This window comes from Pinus tabuliformis, chromosome 3_2 (genome assembly GCF_031772625.1).
Source record: "Pinus tabuliformis cultivar Carrire ecotype Pingquan chromosome 3_2, CPIR1, whole genome shotgun sequence".
Classification (NCBI taxonomy): Eukaryota; Viridiplantae; Streptophyta; class Pinopsida; order Pinales; family Pinaceae; genus Pinus; species Pinus tabuliformis.
In genome coordinates, this window is record NC_142302.1 from 47,384,765 (window position 1) to 47,403,080 (window position 18,316).

Consider the following 18,316-nt stretch of genomic DNA (forward strand, 5'->3'; position numbering starts at 1 on the left):
CTTTGGCCTGCTAAATTCCCTGTTTAGCGTGACCTGGATGTCTGTGATCTCTTCATTTGGATGGTCATTAGAATGCTTAATGTACCACATCAATGTGAGATCCTGCAATGCGCTCACCAATGTTGCCTTCTTTATATTGTCATCCACGACTCCTTGTGCTTCCCATACGGCCCTTACCACGAACCAAAATTGTTCTAGATCATCGTTCCCTACTCCCCTAAATACCGGAAATTTTATCGTGCTCGCCATACAGAACTGTGGTGGTGGCAGAGGTGGTGTGGGAAAAGATGGAGATGATGATGGTGAAACAAGTGGTGGTGTAGGTGGGGGTGGTAGGCGTGGAATTCACTGCCTTATCAAACTGATCACGCTCCTCAGAGAAACTTTCGCGTGCTCTTCCTCACTTTCCCGCCGAGGCAAAATCAAGGGGCTATTTTCTATCTCTGCACTACCTTCGTTTCTATAGATCCTCCCACTTCGTGTAGCCCCAAAAATCAATTTATTTGCATAACCCGCTTTTCACACAATAACATCTTAATCCAAGTGTTCAAAGATTTAATGTACTTACCTCGCGTTTCTTTGAGGAAGCATCGTTCTGCCTCACTGTAGATAACTGTCATGTCTAGCATGAACTTGGTGATAGACCCCCCTATAATTCGATCGAGTCAATGGTATACAGTGCATGTGATATTATCTTCCGATGCTTCTAGTCTACACACTAATTGTGGATTCCACACAATTGGTTCGTCGAGCCTACACCTTCCCTGACTATCTGCTAGCTTCACAATCCACTCATACAACTCAGAGGGAAAGGATGCAAAGAAAATTTCATGGATTTCCATATATAAGTAGCACTCCAACCACTGTTCCTTTGATACTCGCAGATTCCTATTTTCCTACTCCGCAAACTCGTGAATCTTTCTGTCTAACCACCCTTCAATTTCTTTCTTCATTGGATTCTAGTGACATGACATCAGACATCCCTTATGCAGACCCAGGTCGTGGCACTAGAACTATTTGTTGGCTTGTTGGGGACTGACCCAGGTTCGGAGATGATTTAGCCAAACAAATCCCGGTACTACTGGCCTTTTTGGCAATAGTCCGCGGAGCGCAGCTTGAGGTCTCACCCGAAGTAGTATGGGAGGGTGCTAGAACTACGTTTCCTCACCCTGGGGATTTCTGATGAGTTCCAAATGGTCCGCGGTTTGACCCTGCGTGCACGTTGCTAAGCGCACTTATCAGTACCTCGCAGCCCAGGATGTTGGCTTTGTGTAGCCCTACTTGAGGGCCGAACAATGTTATTCCCCAAATCCTTACTAGTAACCCGATATTAGTTGATTAACTTGGATTATCTGTATGCTTTCAATTATACTTAACACTATTCACCATTCATACAAATGTGCGCAGTAAATAAACAGTATAATAGCAAATGATATAAAATAGCTAATAACACAAGAAAAGGTACATGGAATTCAGATAAAACTTCTCTTTATTATTCTTCTTCATTGCTTATAGACTCGACTCTGCCCTACACACTTATCTGCAGGGGTCTGCGCACTCAGCTGCAGACTCTACTAGGCCTTTGTACACTCAGCTGCAGAGCCTCTTCCTACTACTACGACCCAAGATACTTAGACTCTTGCTCTATTCTTGCTATCTTACTCTATCTATCTGATTCCATCGATTCCTTCCTTAGTTACTTTACAACTTAGAGCCCCGCTCTATTTATACAATCCCATGGTCTGTGGACCATGGGTAGGCTGACACTACATTTAAAACTTAGGGTGGACAACCCTATGACTCTAACATACAATTTTTGCTCCGTTCCCGCAATTCGCGGAGTCTTTACAACAATATTACTCAAAACTTGGGCTTTGAACCCCAAACCATGTTGTGGGGGGATTCCATGCCCAACAGATGGGATCTCCCGAGTGGAGTCACCAATTTTTGGTGAAGTAAAATTGTAAGTGCGGACACAAACGAATTCCTCTAGTCGATAATGGGTCTAGCCACAATAGATACATTCTATGGAAGATTTCCTTAGGTTAGAATCAATCAAGAGGGCCTACCTCTTCGTCTCTTATCCTGCTTGATGATGTCCTCGCTTTCTTGCTCCAACAATCTCTCGCTTCCTTCTTCAAGTTCCTGAAACAAGTAAACAACAACAACACAGAAACACAATAATAGAAAAATTGAAATTCAACCTACTTAATGAGTCAAGATGCATTAAGACACGATTATGTAATATTACAAAACATGTAGGAAATCAATCGATAGTTGCATATATTAATATCAAAGAGATATTACAACCATCCGTCTTGATGTCACAGTCTTCCTCTAACAAGACCAGGTTCCCACACACTTCTACTAGCATTCCATGATGGCTTCAAACAACAATAGTTTAAAGGCTCTTCCCTTTAGACTTCACTCCAAACTAAACACACTTCTCCCTCACATAACTAGATGGCTACAACTAGTAATAGCCAAAACTCTAACTAGCTTGTGCTTGGGAAGAAGGGAGGTTTATATAGGGAATATGGATGGGAGATGGATCCTCTTCTCATGGGAGAAGGACTTATCCCTTAAGGAATTTCCATAATTATAGGGGAAAGGAGCCCAAAATGTCATCCTCAACCCCATCCGGCTAAACCATTTACCAGACTTACTTACGGAGCTCTAGCGCTAGAAGCTTTGGCTCTAATTTAAAAAACTTTCCATAACAAGACCGGCGCAACTGGAAAACAGCTCAATCGCACCAGTAGGCATAGGGAATAGTGCTAATATCTACACATCGATGTGGGGGTGACAATGGTAATTAGTGTCGGCCTTGTAAACTGGAAAAAATAGAAGTTTTAGGGGAAATGGTGCAAAAGGGAAATGATCTGCTCATGAAGAGGGACATAATGGGAGTTTCTCAATGAAGGCAAAGCATGAGGGGTTCACTATAGAGGTCCTCCAGGAAAAAGGAACGGGGAGTATAGGGACAATGACAAAATGTTGTGTAACAGATACCCCGTAAAGCGTGAAGTCCAAGCTAGAGTGAGGGATGAAATGCTTTATAAATCAGTGTGGGGAACCAATCTGCCGTCGAAAAACCTGCAAGCAAGTACAGATAGATATACATAAACTGAGATCTCTGTCAAATGATACATGAATAGTGGCATGGACGTAGCCATCCAGAGAATGATCATGTAAATGGATTTAGGTATGGGTGCAGCCATCCGTCAAAGAGGGTCATAACAAAACCAAGGTATGGTCATAGCCATCCAATAATGAGAAGGATCACATATGATAACTCATGGTCTGGTTGTAGCTAGCCATATGAAAGAGACATGCATATCATCATAAACCATGTCACACCACTTCGCAACCTGGATTTTTGTGATCTGAGTCCAGGGTCTTGCGCTCCAGCATGACCTAATCAAAGTACAGATTCTAGCATGCGAATATATGTGTTGACGTCAAACATGCTAGAAACTCACTTGATTACCAGTCAATGATACAAACTATTAGCAAGCATGAGAGAAACCACCAATAATTACAATGGTCCTCAAGGTACTATCAGCACTGTGAATATAGGACCTGAAGTTGAACACCCATGAAATCATTCGATTGAAAGACAATGATGTGAACTTGTCATCGAGTGTGAAGAACTTGCCATTAAGGCATGCAAGCTCTAAGGTATTGGAAGAGAGTCTCTCGGTCAACTTCCCGAATGATGAGTTGAAGTCAACGAAAAGTGACCATGTCGAAGGAGGGCCATAATGAATCCCACATCATCGACGTGAGATGAGAGGATGCAAAATGATTTTATATGATACAGAGAATCAAAGGTAAGTGTAACTACAGAAGGACAACTCTTGAACATATTAGTAACACAACTGGAAGTTTGGAAATTTTGGATCCATGGGATCGGTGGTCATGATGACATTGAAAAGATCAAATGGATGGCAAAAATGAATGGCCCAAACTCAGGAAGGTCAATGATACAAAGGAAGATGTCCCAACTCGACACAAAGCAATGAGTGTCATGTTCAACAGTGAGCTGCTGACAGGACTGATAGATTTCCAAATTTTCCCCCACCATTTCTGGTGAGTACCCCAATTATTTTTTAATCGCAAGCTTGAAGGGGATATCATATGCTTGCACTGTAAGTTCATCCCTCGGATGAATCCGACCTAGCAAGTTTAACGATACCTAGGAAGGATAAGCTCAAGTTTGTCATGGTGACGAATCTGATGTCGTTTTATAGTTTAACAAGTCTGACAAAGGTGTAACTCTTTATCTTTTTCATGTTTAGAGAGTTTGAAAAAGACACGTAAAAGAAAACTCGACATGGTCCCTTTTCGTACGTTTGTGTCTCTCAAGCACAAAAATGTAGAAAACACTACTTGAGAGAACCATTTGACCATTTTAGCCAAGGAGTACCTTTTTCATAAATAGTGCCTCCCGGCCCGAAAAAGGGGTGAACTTAAACTAGGCACACGACATTTCGCATCCATTAACGAGTTCAAAATGACAAAGGTCTCAGCCATCTTTTCACTTTTAAAGGGTTGGAAAAGAGATGAAAGCAGACCCCACATTTTTATTCTCTTTAATGAGTCAAAGGGGAAAAATACTCGGCAATATTTTCATACGAGTTTAGCAAGTCAAGAAAAGAGCTGAAATGTGACTCATCGCCATCGTTGAACATCCATCACCTATTGTTGCACAAGTAAGGCAAAGTGTATTATCGAGTCCTTGAGGTAAAATAGGTCAAAAATATTTACAAAACTTGATATTTTCATGAAAAAATGAATAAAAAGGGGAAAAGTAAATATATTTTAACGATTTACCATTTTTCCTTTGCAGTGAATACTTTTTACCCACTTTTTCCCTAGCTTTTTCGTAGTAGATTGCAGGAGAGCTAGGAGATCAATCGAAGAGCCGTTAGTTCTTGGTAATAACCGAAGCCCTGAGCTCCATTTCAATGCTATTCATTTTTTTTTTAGCCATTTTTTAGGATTTTTAAGGAGGTTTTTGAGAAAAATTTCGTCCCGGTCGGCAAGATTTCCAGGCACGGGATTGCACCAGCCAAGGGTGATTTGCACAACCATCCATGCTGACTGGTGTGACTATTTCTTAAACAGGCACGCCGGTGCCATGGACAGGGAAAAATAATCTTTCCTCAAAAAGTGATCATTAAAACTTGAATTTTATGTGTCAAAATTGATCATTGACTTAAATAAATGTCTTTTACAGGAGAGAAATTGCTGAAAATGGTGGATTGGAAGGAAAGATAACATGAAGATATTGACATCCAGGCATTGAATGATCCAAATTGCCTGGAGGATTTGAGGGCTTGCGGGCTCCTCAAAATTTTCCTTACACTAGGGATGCGGGTCCAGCCCGAGCTGCTTCGATGCTTGATAAGCCTTTGGGACATTAATCGTGATATTTTTGTCATTGGGGATCAAGAGCTGGAGTTGAAAACTTCAGATATCTACTTCATCACTGGACTGTCTCGCAGAGGTGAGACAGTGAACTTATATGGGTCACGTCTGATTGGGGAAAGCATATCTTCCCTGCTTGCATAATATTGTCCTGAGGCCCTAAAATCCAAGAGTGGGAAGATAGAGATTTCCAGTGTGTGGGATCTAACACTAAGGGTGCTTCTGTTGACCATCAACAGAGTGGCAGGGTCCAAGGTGGAACATGAGAGTAACAAGTCGAAGTTCCTTTATGCTATTGACTACATAGCTCCTACAATCTTCAACTGGGCAAAGGCCATGAAGATGAACATCAAGCACTAGTTGTCCAAGGGAAAGGCAGGGAATCTAAAGCAATTGGCTTTGGATCAGTACTTGTTACCTTCTTCCTGGAACGAGTGCCACTGTTCCAGTATCAGTTGACTGAGGTCGATCCTTCTGTGCCACGTGATCCACGGATGGCCCGCTGGAGTCGTCTAATGCCCAAAATCATTCGGGGTCAACATATGTCATACCGACCGACATTCTTTTCATGGCTACGATGACAGAAGATCGTCATGGAGGACTGGCCATAAAATGAAACTGATTTCTATGGAGACCCAAATAGGCCCTTACCAGATGGAGACGACTTCGATGATGAAGGTAAAATATAAAATTTTTGATTTTGATGTTTTTTAATTATTTTTGGTATATGCATTCTTATAACTTTTACCTTGTTTATGCAGATGTTGGACTAGAGCGGCTAGCCGGGATGTCCCTGATAACTAGGTGCATCCCCCGTCCTATTGATTCTATCACCCCTTATCAGGAAGGGAGCGATAATGAGGAGGAAATCACGAGGAACCTCAAGGGGTTGACTCATGGTATCTCGGAGTATGCTCAGATAGGAGACATGCCTCGGAGGTACCAAAGGCACATAGTGGGAGTCTCAGATTGGATCGCTGACTGCTGAGTCGTGTTGCATGAGCTGTCTTGTGCCATCATGACCACCATGCTAAGTAGTTCCTAGGTCCAGTACTTACATATTTTTTGAGGCCTACGTGCTACAGATGTATGAGGCCTACGAGCCACTGATGTTATTATAGACACATATATTATTTTTTAGGTTTTGATGTATCAAAAATTCTCACACACACACACACACACATATATATATTTTGTATTTTCCCATCTATTATGGTACAAATGGTTTGTCTTATCTTTCACATGTTTCGTAAATGTCTATCCAACACGTAATTAGCTAATGCATCTGTCAATGTATTCATGTGTCTAGGAATATGATGATATGTAATATATAAAAAAATGTCTTTCCAATAGACGGATATGTAGATACATTCGTAATATTTGAGGGTTCTCGACGGAATATTGCCCATTGAGTTGAAGGACGACAAGTTGTGAATCAAGGTTGACAACCAATTCCCTGATACCTAGGGTGATGGCTTCTGACAACAATTCGATGACTACACTGTATTTAGCAATGTTATTGGTTGTACGGCCTAGGCAGATACCTTGAAGGTCAATCAACTCATCGTTAGGATTATAGATAGCCCATGTCACGGATGATAGGTTTCGAGTACTTCGGCAAGCACCATCGGTGAAACCAACATGAGGAGTTGCAGACATCTGCAAAGCAAAAAAGTCATAGTAAATAGGAAATTTGTTTGAAAACTATCACACAAAACCACGTTGTAAAAAAATGAATCACACACTAATGTACATAAGTAACCATGCAAGATGACCTAAGCATAGTACTTTTTGAGGTAAAGCCTGTTTCAGGGCTTATCGAGAGGATTTCCTTCATAATCAATAAGCTCATAGGCTCCTTTCTGCAAAACACATTTTACAATATAGGGCCCATGCCACATAGGTTTGAACTTGCCTACCCCCAGCTTATTGTTAGCTTGGTTGTATAGCAGGACCAAATCACCCTCAGAGAAAGTGCGAGGGGAGACCGACTGATCGAAATGGGATTTGACCCGTTTCTTTTGTGCTTCGATGACCAAGGCAGTGAGATGGCGAGTCTCATACAGTCGTTCTAAATATAACAGGCGTTCCTCTTGAGGTGATGTTTCAGGGAGGAGTTTAACAACTAACTTAAGCGAAGGAATCTCATATTCAATCGGCAATGTTGCTTCCAGACCATAGACTAGTTGGAAAGGTGTGAAACCAGTTGCATCTTTGGTTGAAGTTTGGTAGGCCCATAGAGCTGAAAAATGTATGAGATGCCAACTTGACTTGTGCATCCCAATAGTACATTGAAGCATGGTGACCAAAACCTTGTTCACGGCTTTAACTTGGCCATTGGCCTGAGGGTAATATGGGGTCGAGCCATTGTGGCACAAGCCCAATGTAGATGTCAGTTCTGCCATCATGCAATCTCTGAAATGGGAGCCATGGTCTATGACAATGGCTTGGGGTACACTAAACCTAGAAATAACATGGTTAAAAAGGAATTGAGCCACTGTCTTACCATCTACAGAATATGTAGGCATTGATTCGGCCCATTTGGTAAAATAATCCACAATGATGATAATATAGCCATGCCCCTCGACCAAATGAGGATTACATGTCATATAATCGACGCCCCATTTGGAAAATGGACCAATGGTAATGATGGGGTGTAGGTGAGTTCGTGGGGCGTGCATCTTGCGTTAGTAAATTTGGCATTCGTGACACTTGCGGACAACAAGAATGCAGTATTTGAAAATAGACGACCAGAAATAACCAATGCGAAGGATTTTCTAAGCTGTAGCATAACTAGACATATGACCACCACATGCCCTAGAGTGGCAATAATTGAGAGCTCTTTCAGCCTCCTCAATTGTGATTCATCGGCAAAGAATAGAATCAATGCTGACACGGTATAAAGCATTGCCAATGATACAGTAATGTTGGGAATGATGTTGAATCCTTTGACGATCATCCTTGGTCAACGCGGACCAGAACTTGGAGGTTTGAAGATACACAATGATATCACCGTACCATGGATCAAGGGTGCTAATCAGGAAAAGGGTCTCATCTGGAAGCTGTTCATCTGCACCAGCAGGGAGAGCTTTGGAGGGAAGGGAACAAATCAATTCAGTGAAAAAAATGACTTCTTAGATTTGGTATTAGTGAAGACAAAATCGAATTCTTGCAGGAAAATGATCCATTTGGAATACTTTCCCCCTAGGAACTGACGAGTCAGGATATAGGTCATAGGGTTGCATTCAGAAATCACTGTAGTCATACGTAAAAGAATATAGTCTCGAAAACGTTGAACGACTTGAACGGAAGCCAAAGCCAACTTCTCGACATGTGCATAACGTGTTTCGGTGTCAAGTAGATTCAAACTAAGGTAGTAGATCACATGTTTGCGGCCTTCATCATCGTCTTGAACCAACACAATAGCAATGGTGCTAGGGGCTGCACCTAGGTAAAGGAAGTAATCTTGATAATAGTCTAGTGTATGCAACACAGGAGAATTTATGAGGATGGCCTTAAGATCATCAAAAGACTTTTAGGCCACCTCGTCCCAATCAATGGGTGTTCCTTGTTTGAGCAACTGGGTAAATCCTGTAGCTAGCCCGGCATAGTTGGGTATAAAATGACGGAGAAAGTTGGCCTTTCCTTGCAAGCTTTGGAGTTGGTGCAATGAAGATGGGGGGGGGGGGGGGTAAATTTACAATGGCCTCGACTTTAGTGGATCCAGGCGAATCCCGTCCTTGAAAATGATGAATCGAAGGAGTCATCTTGATTCCATGCAGAAAACACATTTGTGTGGATTTAACCGAATGTTATAGTATCTGCAACGTAGAAAAATTTGTCGAAGATGATCTCGGTGATCTTGGCACTTACGAGAATGGGCAGGAAGGTCATCCAATTAAGGCTAGACAATGTTGTGAATATCATGAAATGCATAGGACATTTCCCGTTGAAATATGGCTCCAGCATTTTTGAGGCCGAACGGGAGCTTCTTGTACGCAAACATACCCCATGGGCAGATAAAGGTTGTCTTTTCTTGGTCAGCCGGTGTAATATTAATCTAGTTATAACCAAAAAAACCATCCATAAAGGAAAATATCTCGCTCCTGGCACATTCATCAATTATTTGATCAATGAAGGGAGTAGGATAGTTATGTTTAGGATAGGCACAATTAAGATCTCGATAATCTATGCAAACGCAGATCGTGCCTTATCACCTAGACAATATTGGACACCTAGTCTGTAAGGGGGATGGCGTAAATGAACCCATCTTTGAGACGCTTTTTGACTTCATCCTTAATAGCAACGACCTTCCTATGGTGCACCGAGCGAAGTTGTTGGCGAACGGGCTTCGCGTGTGGATACGTTGGTATTTCATGCACCACAATTCTAGGATCAATGCCAGGCATTTCTTCATAAGACCATGCAAACACATCACAAAATTCCTGAAATAGATGAGTATATGTCTTGATCTCAGCCAGAGAACAAGATACCCCAATATGAACGTGTTCAATGACACCGGGTTTGATAGAAATGTCAATCGACATTGTTTGGGTAATATTACCCAAATTTCCTTCCGACCATACATCATGAGTAATAGTCGATGACGAAAATAGAGAAGAGGACTCTTCAAAAGTGGTAGACATGACCATCGGGCGAGGCAGGAATGAGGAGCAATGATGGGTATCAATCCATAGTGGTTCCTTGAGGGACATGACTTCCATGATACCTTCATCGGTGAGGATGATCTCGGCTAAGGGATCAGATGATTCCAAAGTGCCAAGCTAGGGGGAGTGAGAGTACATATTGAGAGATGTCTTTGACATATAGGAATTAGAGGATGCAAAGTTCAAAGTCAAAAAATTTCCATGTAATTGACTTCAGCGAGACTAAATGGCATGACCTCGCCCCAAGCATCAACAAGATCTGGTGCAGGTATGACCCAAGGATGAAATTTGACCAAGACCATGTTGACAAAGGCAACATGAGGAGGTGGGAGTGGAAAAATTCCCATTAAGTTAGAATCTTTAAAGGGACCTGCCCTCACACTCTCATAAGGAGCACCAGAGTGCTTGACTTACGGAACGTTCCCATCCGAGGAGGAAGAAGTGAAGAAAGATAGTTGATCGATGGTGAAAATCTTCCCTTGATGGGGAAAATGGATCATGCGAAACAAAGAGAAGGCCACGACATGGATGGAATGAGTCCAACTTCATCCAAGTAGAATATTATAATTGAGATTGGTGTCAACAATCTCTACTTCCACTTGCACTATCTTGCCTTCCAAAGTGATGGCAAGGTTAGGTAAGACACGGAAGGGTCACGAATCACACCCATCGAAAGCTTCCAAAGTGTTCGGAGACTGGTTCAGTGCAAGGGAACGAACAACTTTATAGCATGTAGTTGACATGATGCAGGTGGAAGCACTTTCATCTATGACAGTGCGGTGGATGGTCTTCTCGTTAATGATTACCTAAATAAGAAAGGCAATCTGATCAGGGAGTCATGGAACATGGTTCTCCAGATCGAAACAGATCAAATTAGAATCGGTGAGATTGATGCCCCCGATAGATGACAATAAAGATTTCTGCTGCGATGGGCAGCTTAGGAGTACCTCAAGAGTCGACATGGCTGACGGCACTTGAGCCAAATCTTCAACAATATTGTAGTTTTGAGTGGATTGGGCATTGGGATTATACGAAGATTTTTGTAACACACCTCGAGAGGGTGGCCGCGTAGCGGAATCAGGGTTATGGCGCTCAGTTTTTAGAGGGCCAAAACTCAGGGTAAAAGAAGAGGGTGCAACTTCTTTTTCTTTCCCAGCTGCCGGAACTAGAGTTTGATAATCTTTCGATTGGGTAGCCACATTAATGGGCGTGCTCATCATGAACACTTGATATCTAGAGGAAGCAGATCGATGTTGGTCTACCATTTGAGTCTACTGAGACGGAAATGGCTCTTTAAGGACAGCAAGGATCCCTTTGAGCAGGATACTAACTTTGAATCGTCATGGACAATCCTTAGTATAGTGTGTTGGAATTATGATATAGGTGTTGTCCTTGATGGCAACTCACTCAGAGGTATGATACAGGTGGCAACTCAATCAGATGACAAATCATAGTATAGCAGGTCAAGAGAGAGGTATACGCATGTTAAACTTGATGAAAGTGCGTATACACGTGGATGAGCACAACAGAAGGCGTGTATACGTACACACACAGGTTCACAGAAGGAAAGGTGCGTACATGTCGGAAAACTAAGTTTTGGTCCATGGTATTTTGGTATTGGTCCATGGTATTTGGTCCGAAGTGTTGACCCCAGGTATTGGGTCCAAGGTATTGGTTCTACATGGTTTTGGACCATGGTATTGAGAGAAGCCTAAACCTATATAAGGAGAAGATCGTTAGGCCAAGGAGGAAGAGTGTGCAAGTGATGAATATCTGATGAAGTGTGAGATCTAGTATGCTGGTTATGGGTTTGTGATGCTTTGCTTGATCTGAACCAAGGGTGCACCTATGCGGTTGATGATGGATGATGGTTTGAGATCATAAGGCTTGGAATGTATTATCATTATGTGTTTTGATCATGGATAGAATAGATCTGAATTATAGAGGCATGTTTTATTGTATAAACGTTATGATCTAGGTATGACTAATGTTTGGAATTTCTGCAAAGTTATGAGTAAATATTTGCAAATTTGTACGCGGGTTGGCTTTGGTAAAAGTGCGTATGTATGCCGGTTTGGTTCATCATAGTAGCGCATACATTATGAAGTATGATATTTGAAGTTGCAGTTGGGTCTGGTTGTTATTGTAGAGTTCTGTGTTCTGCTCTGTGTTCTGGTTACTGTGTTTTGATGACAGGGTTTCGGTGATTTAGTATTGGGTGATTCAGAGTGCAGGTGTAGTTGATGATTGTATTACAGTGGTGATTGTTTTGTATTTATGGATCCAATATGAAAATTTATGAAATGTGGTCCTTGGAAGAAAAGAGAGGGTTGTAGCCTTCTGTAGGCCGGCGCCTACGTACTAGTAAATCTATCAGCTAGTACAAGAGCCAGGGGGTTGGAGCTCCCTTACAGTAGAAACTGGAGAACAAGAGAAGGTAGTAGCCTTCCGCAGGTGGGTGCCTGTGTACTAGTATCAGTCTGCGCCAGTACAATATTGTAAACAGGTTTTTCTTATATTAAAAAAAACAGCAACAGGTGGTTTTTTTCCCGCATTGGGTTTCCCCGTTATATCATGGTGTTCATCTGTGCTTCTTATGTGTGATGATCTATTCTGTTTTACTGCACCTATTTACTATTCATATGGTTAATGAAGTTTTGATGCACTGATTAAAGATAAACATATAAAGGATTAATTGAATCATAAGTTTAGTGGATACGCTTGTTGCATTAAACACAGTTGCGTATATATGCGGGTATCCTTAACTGAAGTAGCGTATGAAAATGAAAAAGTGTTTGATTTGATAATACTGATTCACCCCCACCCCCCCCCTCTCAGTATTATTTCCAACAATTGGTATTAGAGTGGGTCCTTTGGTAGAATCTTGATCGCTTAAAGGAGATCCCTAGAACAATGGGAAAGAAAGCGCGTCAGAAGAGGAAGACAGATCAAAGGAATAGTGACAGCCTGCCATTAGGTGAAAGTAAGTATTCAGATTCTGAATCACCTCAGATTAACAATGAACAAGGAAATGAAGCATCATATAAAATTATAGATCAACAAGATCTACCTAGCAAAAGGGAGAGTGCCCTCAAAGAAGAAATTATCAGCTTAAAATCTCAGCTGGAATGTGCCTTCAGAATTCGTCAAATGCTGCAAGAGCTGAATGAAGAACAAGAAAAGGAGATTCTCAAACTAAGGCAACAAATGGAAGAAGGAATAAAGTCTGAGGAAATTTTGAAGAAGAAATGTTTGGAAAAGGGAGAACAACATCAAGTTGAGGTAAATATCTTGAAAGGTAAATTAGAAGAAAAGGATAAACTATTACGATTTCAAGATAGTACTAAGATTTTGGATGATATTCTTAGTAGTCAAAGGTCGCCTGCTATCAAAACTGGTCTTGGTTTTTATGAATCTATTGAAGGTGAATCTAGCTCACAAGGTGAGGCAAGGAACTCTAATGAGAAATCTAAAATGATCAACAAGGAGATGAGAGGACAACCCCATCAACAGCCAAGGAAAGAAATTCCTCAAAGAAAATCTTTTGCTCCTAATTGTGGAAGTGATAGACGATTATTTCCTCCGATGAATAATGTTGAATGTTATGTATGTCATAATCTTGGACATGTCGCAGCCAGATGCAGAAGTAGAATGGTTCAAGACCGTCACACAGAAAGATCATCACGTTCCAGGTACTTTAAGGGATATTGTATTGCTTGCAATATGTTTGGTCATAAATCCATTGACTATTCTAGAAGGAATATGAAACATGTAAGATGTTATGCATGTAACAAGCTCAGACACATAGCAAAGGAATGCAGGAGAAGATTTTGGGAACGACACCAAAAGGAGAAAACATCATCACAGTTAAAGATATGGAAGAAAAAGGAAGTACAGTCAGAAAGATGTGGCATAGCAATGACAGACTCAAAGGAAGCTGAAAGTGTGGAACATCAGTGTTCTAAATCTCATACACAGGTATAATGAAGACAAGTCACATATATACGTGAGTTAGACACTCCATAGTTGCGTATATGGAGCTCTGAAGAAAAACAACAGAACAGACTCAGGAAATGGTTTTATCATGGTATATGATGGTTGGCACAGGCTCAGGGGGAGCATATGCTTTGAATAATGCATTGTTGGCATTATGGTTAGAAGTCTTTGGTGATGATGCTTATTGACATATCTTGCTACTGATTGTTGATTGACCAAGAGAATGGATTGCAGATCACATAGTGTATGATAGCTACTGATAACTATCATGGTCTTGGTGAGTCATATGATGTATCATTTTACCCCACTATGCATGGGATGGATGATGTAATGGTTCTTGTGTTTGAGTCAAAAATGGTGTATCCCCACTTGGTTGGGAGATTGATGTATGTATGAGTCTTTAGGAAGGTCATTGGCAATGTATGTATAGAGTCATGTTATGCTTTTGCAGACCTTGCATGTGCTCAGGGGGAGCATGGACGGATTGGTACATCTTGGCATGTACAAAGGGGGAGCTCAATCAAAAACTTCAACATGTACTCAGGGGGAGCATGGACAGTAGAATGTATATCAAAGAAGAGAATATCTTGGTCCACCCTTTGCCCTTGATGTCAAAGGGGGAGAGTGACTTGGTGTGGTGGTTGCCATCAAGTCCAAAGGGGGAGATTGTTGGCATTATGATACAGGTGTTGTCCTTGATGGCAACTCACTCAGAGGTATGATACAGGTGGCAACTCAATCAGATGACAAATCATAGTACAGCAAGTCAAGAGAGAGGTATACGCATGTTAAACTTGATGAAAGTGTGTATACACGCAGATGAGCAGAACAGAAGATGCGTATACGTACACACGCAAGTTCACAGAAGGAAAGGCGTGTACATGTCGGAAAACTAAGTTTTGGTCCATGGTATTTTGGTATTGGTCCATGGTATTTGGTCCGAAGTGTTGACCCCAGGTATTGGGTCCAAGGTATTGGTTCTACATGGTTTTGGACCATGGTATTGAGAGAAGCCTAAACCTATATAAGGAGAAGATCATTAGGCCAAGGAGGAAGAGTGTGCAAGTGATGAATATCTGATGAAGTGTGAGATCTAGTATGTTGGTTATGGGTTTGTGATGCTTTGCTTGATCTGAACCAAGGGTGCACCTATGTGGTTGATGATGGATGATGGATTGGCATCATAAGGCTTGGAATGGATTATCGTTGTGTGGTTTGATCATGGATAGACTAGATCTGAATTATTGACGCATGTTTTATTGTATAAACATTATGATCTGGGTATGACTAATGTTTGGAATAACTGCAAAGTTATGAGTAAATATTTGCAAATCTGTACGCGGGTTGGCTTTGGTAAAAGCACGTATGTATGCCGGTTTGGTTCATCATAGTACCGTATACATTATGAAGTATGATATTTGAATTTGCAGTTGGGTCTGGTTGTTATTGTAGAGTTCTGTGTTCTGCTCTGTGTTTTGGTTACTGTGTTTTGATGAGAGGGTTTCGGTGATTCAGTATTGGGTGATTCAGAGATTGATGATGCAGGTGTAGTTGATGATTGTATTATAGTGGTGATTGTTTTTTATTTATGGATCCAGTATGAAAATTTATGAAACATGGTCCCTGGAAGAAAAGAGAGGGTTGTAGCCTTCTATAGGTCGGCGCCTACGTACTAGTAAATATATCGGCTAGTACAAGAGCCAGGGGGTTGGAGCTCCCTTCCAGTAGAAACTGGAGAATGAGAGAAGGTAGTAGCCTTCCACAGGTGGGTGCTTGTGTACTGGTATGAGTCTGCGCCAGTACAAGATTGTAAATAGGTTTTTCTTATATTAAAGAAAACAACAGCAGGTGGTTTTTGTCCCGCATTAGGTTTCCACCTTATATCATGGTGTTCATGTGTGCTTCTTATGTGTGATGATCTATTCTATTTTACTGCACCTGTTTACTGTTCATATGGTTAATGAAGTTTTGATGCACTGATTAAAGATCAACATATAAAGGATTAATTGAATCATAACTTTACTGGATACGCTAGTTGCATTAAACACAATTGCGTTTATACGTGGGTATCCTTAACTGAAGTAGCGTATGAAAATGAAAATTTCTTTATTTGATAATACTAATTCACCCCCCCCCCCCCCCCTCTCAGTATTATTTCCAACATAGTGATACTCCTTGCAAATGAGGTAGGGATACTTAGGTTTCCATTGTGAAGATTCACCAGCAGACAATTTGTGGGGACCCTGTTTTGGGGCATCAGCTTTATATTTTCCATTGCCTTTCTTTTTTCCTTTCAAGGATTTGTCCGCTGTGGTAGACTGGATGGCATGGACCTCTGAGGTTTTACTGGGTCCTAGTAGATTTTGAGATGAATTATTAGGAGCAGCATTTGAGACCGACTTCTATTTGGAAGAAGTTTTAGAAGGGGTCTGGGATACTAAACCAATAACTCCATCAATGGGAGGAACAACTGGTGACTTTCATGCTACATGATAGGACGATGGCCGCAGAGCATTGGGTAACAACTCGTATAAGGTGTCAGACTAAGAGTAAACCATATCCAAGTACTGGGCATGGGAAATGGCTTGCTCTTCAGTGACTCATCCACTGATAGCTATATCACGAACAATTGGGGCTACGAATGATTTGGTAAACCATTCAGTGAGCGACTGATCAGCTATCTTGAACTTGATCAGGCAACGTCCACATCTCCATTCATGGATATGATCAGAGATGTGCACCGCAGTCTCTTGCTTAAGTGATGTGAGTAAATAGGTGCCAGTTTCATAACAAACCGACAGCTGAAAATGCGTGAGGAAAGCCATGGCTAACGAATTGAAGTCTTGGAAAGTACTTCAAGATAGCTCAATGTACCATTTCACTGCGGCACCCATGAGGGTTCATTGGAAAACACAAAGACAAATGGAATCGTCCACATACAAGTTCGATGAGCACCAGAGGTGATATGTCATCACATGGGCATGAGGATCTTCTTTATCTTTTCCATCGAAATTTGGGCAATCACTTGGTATCTTGGACGGCACCAGAGGCCAGTACGGTGAATGAAGGATTAGATCATTCATAAGACGCAATACATCTGGCAACTCAAGTGTAGCCAAGAAATCTAATTGAGTGTTAAAAGGCATGGGAGGTCGATAAGCGGGCCCATAAGGAGGACCCTATCCCTGCTAGTAAGGATTTTGGCCCTACAATGGGGGATTTTGGCCATATGGAATCTAAGGTTGTCCCCATTGTGGATTACCTTAACCAAAGGGAGGATTCAGACCTTTAATACCTTGAAATTGTCCAAGCATAGGTTGTTGTTAGGAGACATATGGGTTAAAAGGTTATTGAGCCTGTTGACCTTGGACATATGGATATGGAACCTGTGGTCTTGGAATATAGGGTTTTTGGGCCTATTGTCCTTGAACAAGAGAATTCTATGCCTGCTGTTGCAGGTCTTAACCTTTACCCTCTCCTTGCAAGAGTTGACCTTGTTGATATGTATACAAGGGTTGCTGTTGTCCGGGTTGGTTTTGCTGTTGCAAGGGCTAACCTTGCAGTTGGAAAATTTGTCCCTGGGGCTGCAGAGGTTGGCCCTGTGATGGTATGGGTTGAGAGGTATGTGAAGCATATTACATTTGCTCCTGTGCGGCCTACTACAAATGTTGGAAGGATTGACCTTGCGGTTGTTGTAGGTGACCTTGTTGCGGGATAATCAACCCTTGCTGTTGAGTGAAAAGCCCTTGTTGCAACAAAGGTTTCTCTTGAGGTAACAAAGGTTACCCTGGTTGTTATAAAGGTTTTCCTTGCTATTGCAAGGGTACTTGAACAATGCCCAGGAAATTACTAAATTGAATCTGGTCGTAGCCAGGATGGATGTATTGCCCAGATTGGAGGGTGTAAGGTTGATTAACCAGTCCTTGAGAACCATATGGAATGTAAGGATTTTCGTATTGGACTTGAGCCCGATAAGGCTGCTGATACTGAACATTGCTCAATCCAGACAAACCACCAGGATTCTGAACCTGTTGGTACTAGACATTTCTTGATCGAGTAGGGTCAGCAGGGTTATAAATAATACTAGAAGAGGGATGGTTTATACCAAGCATGTGAGCTTGTGAGCCACTCACATTAGTGGCACCTGACACCATAGAGATATTCAGGTTCTGCCCCCCAAGCGGTGGCATAATCTGGCCACTGACTAATGGGACAGAAGA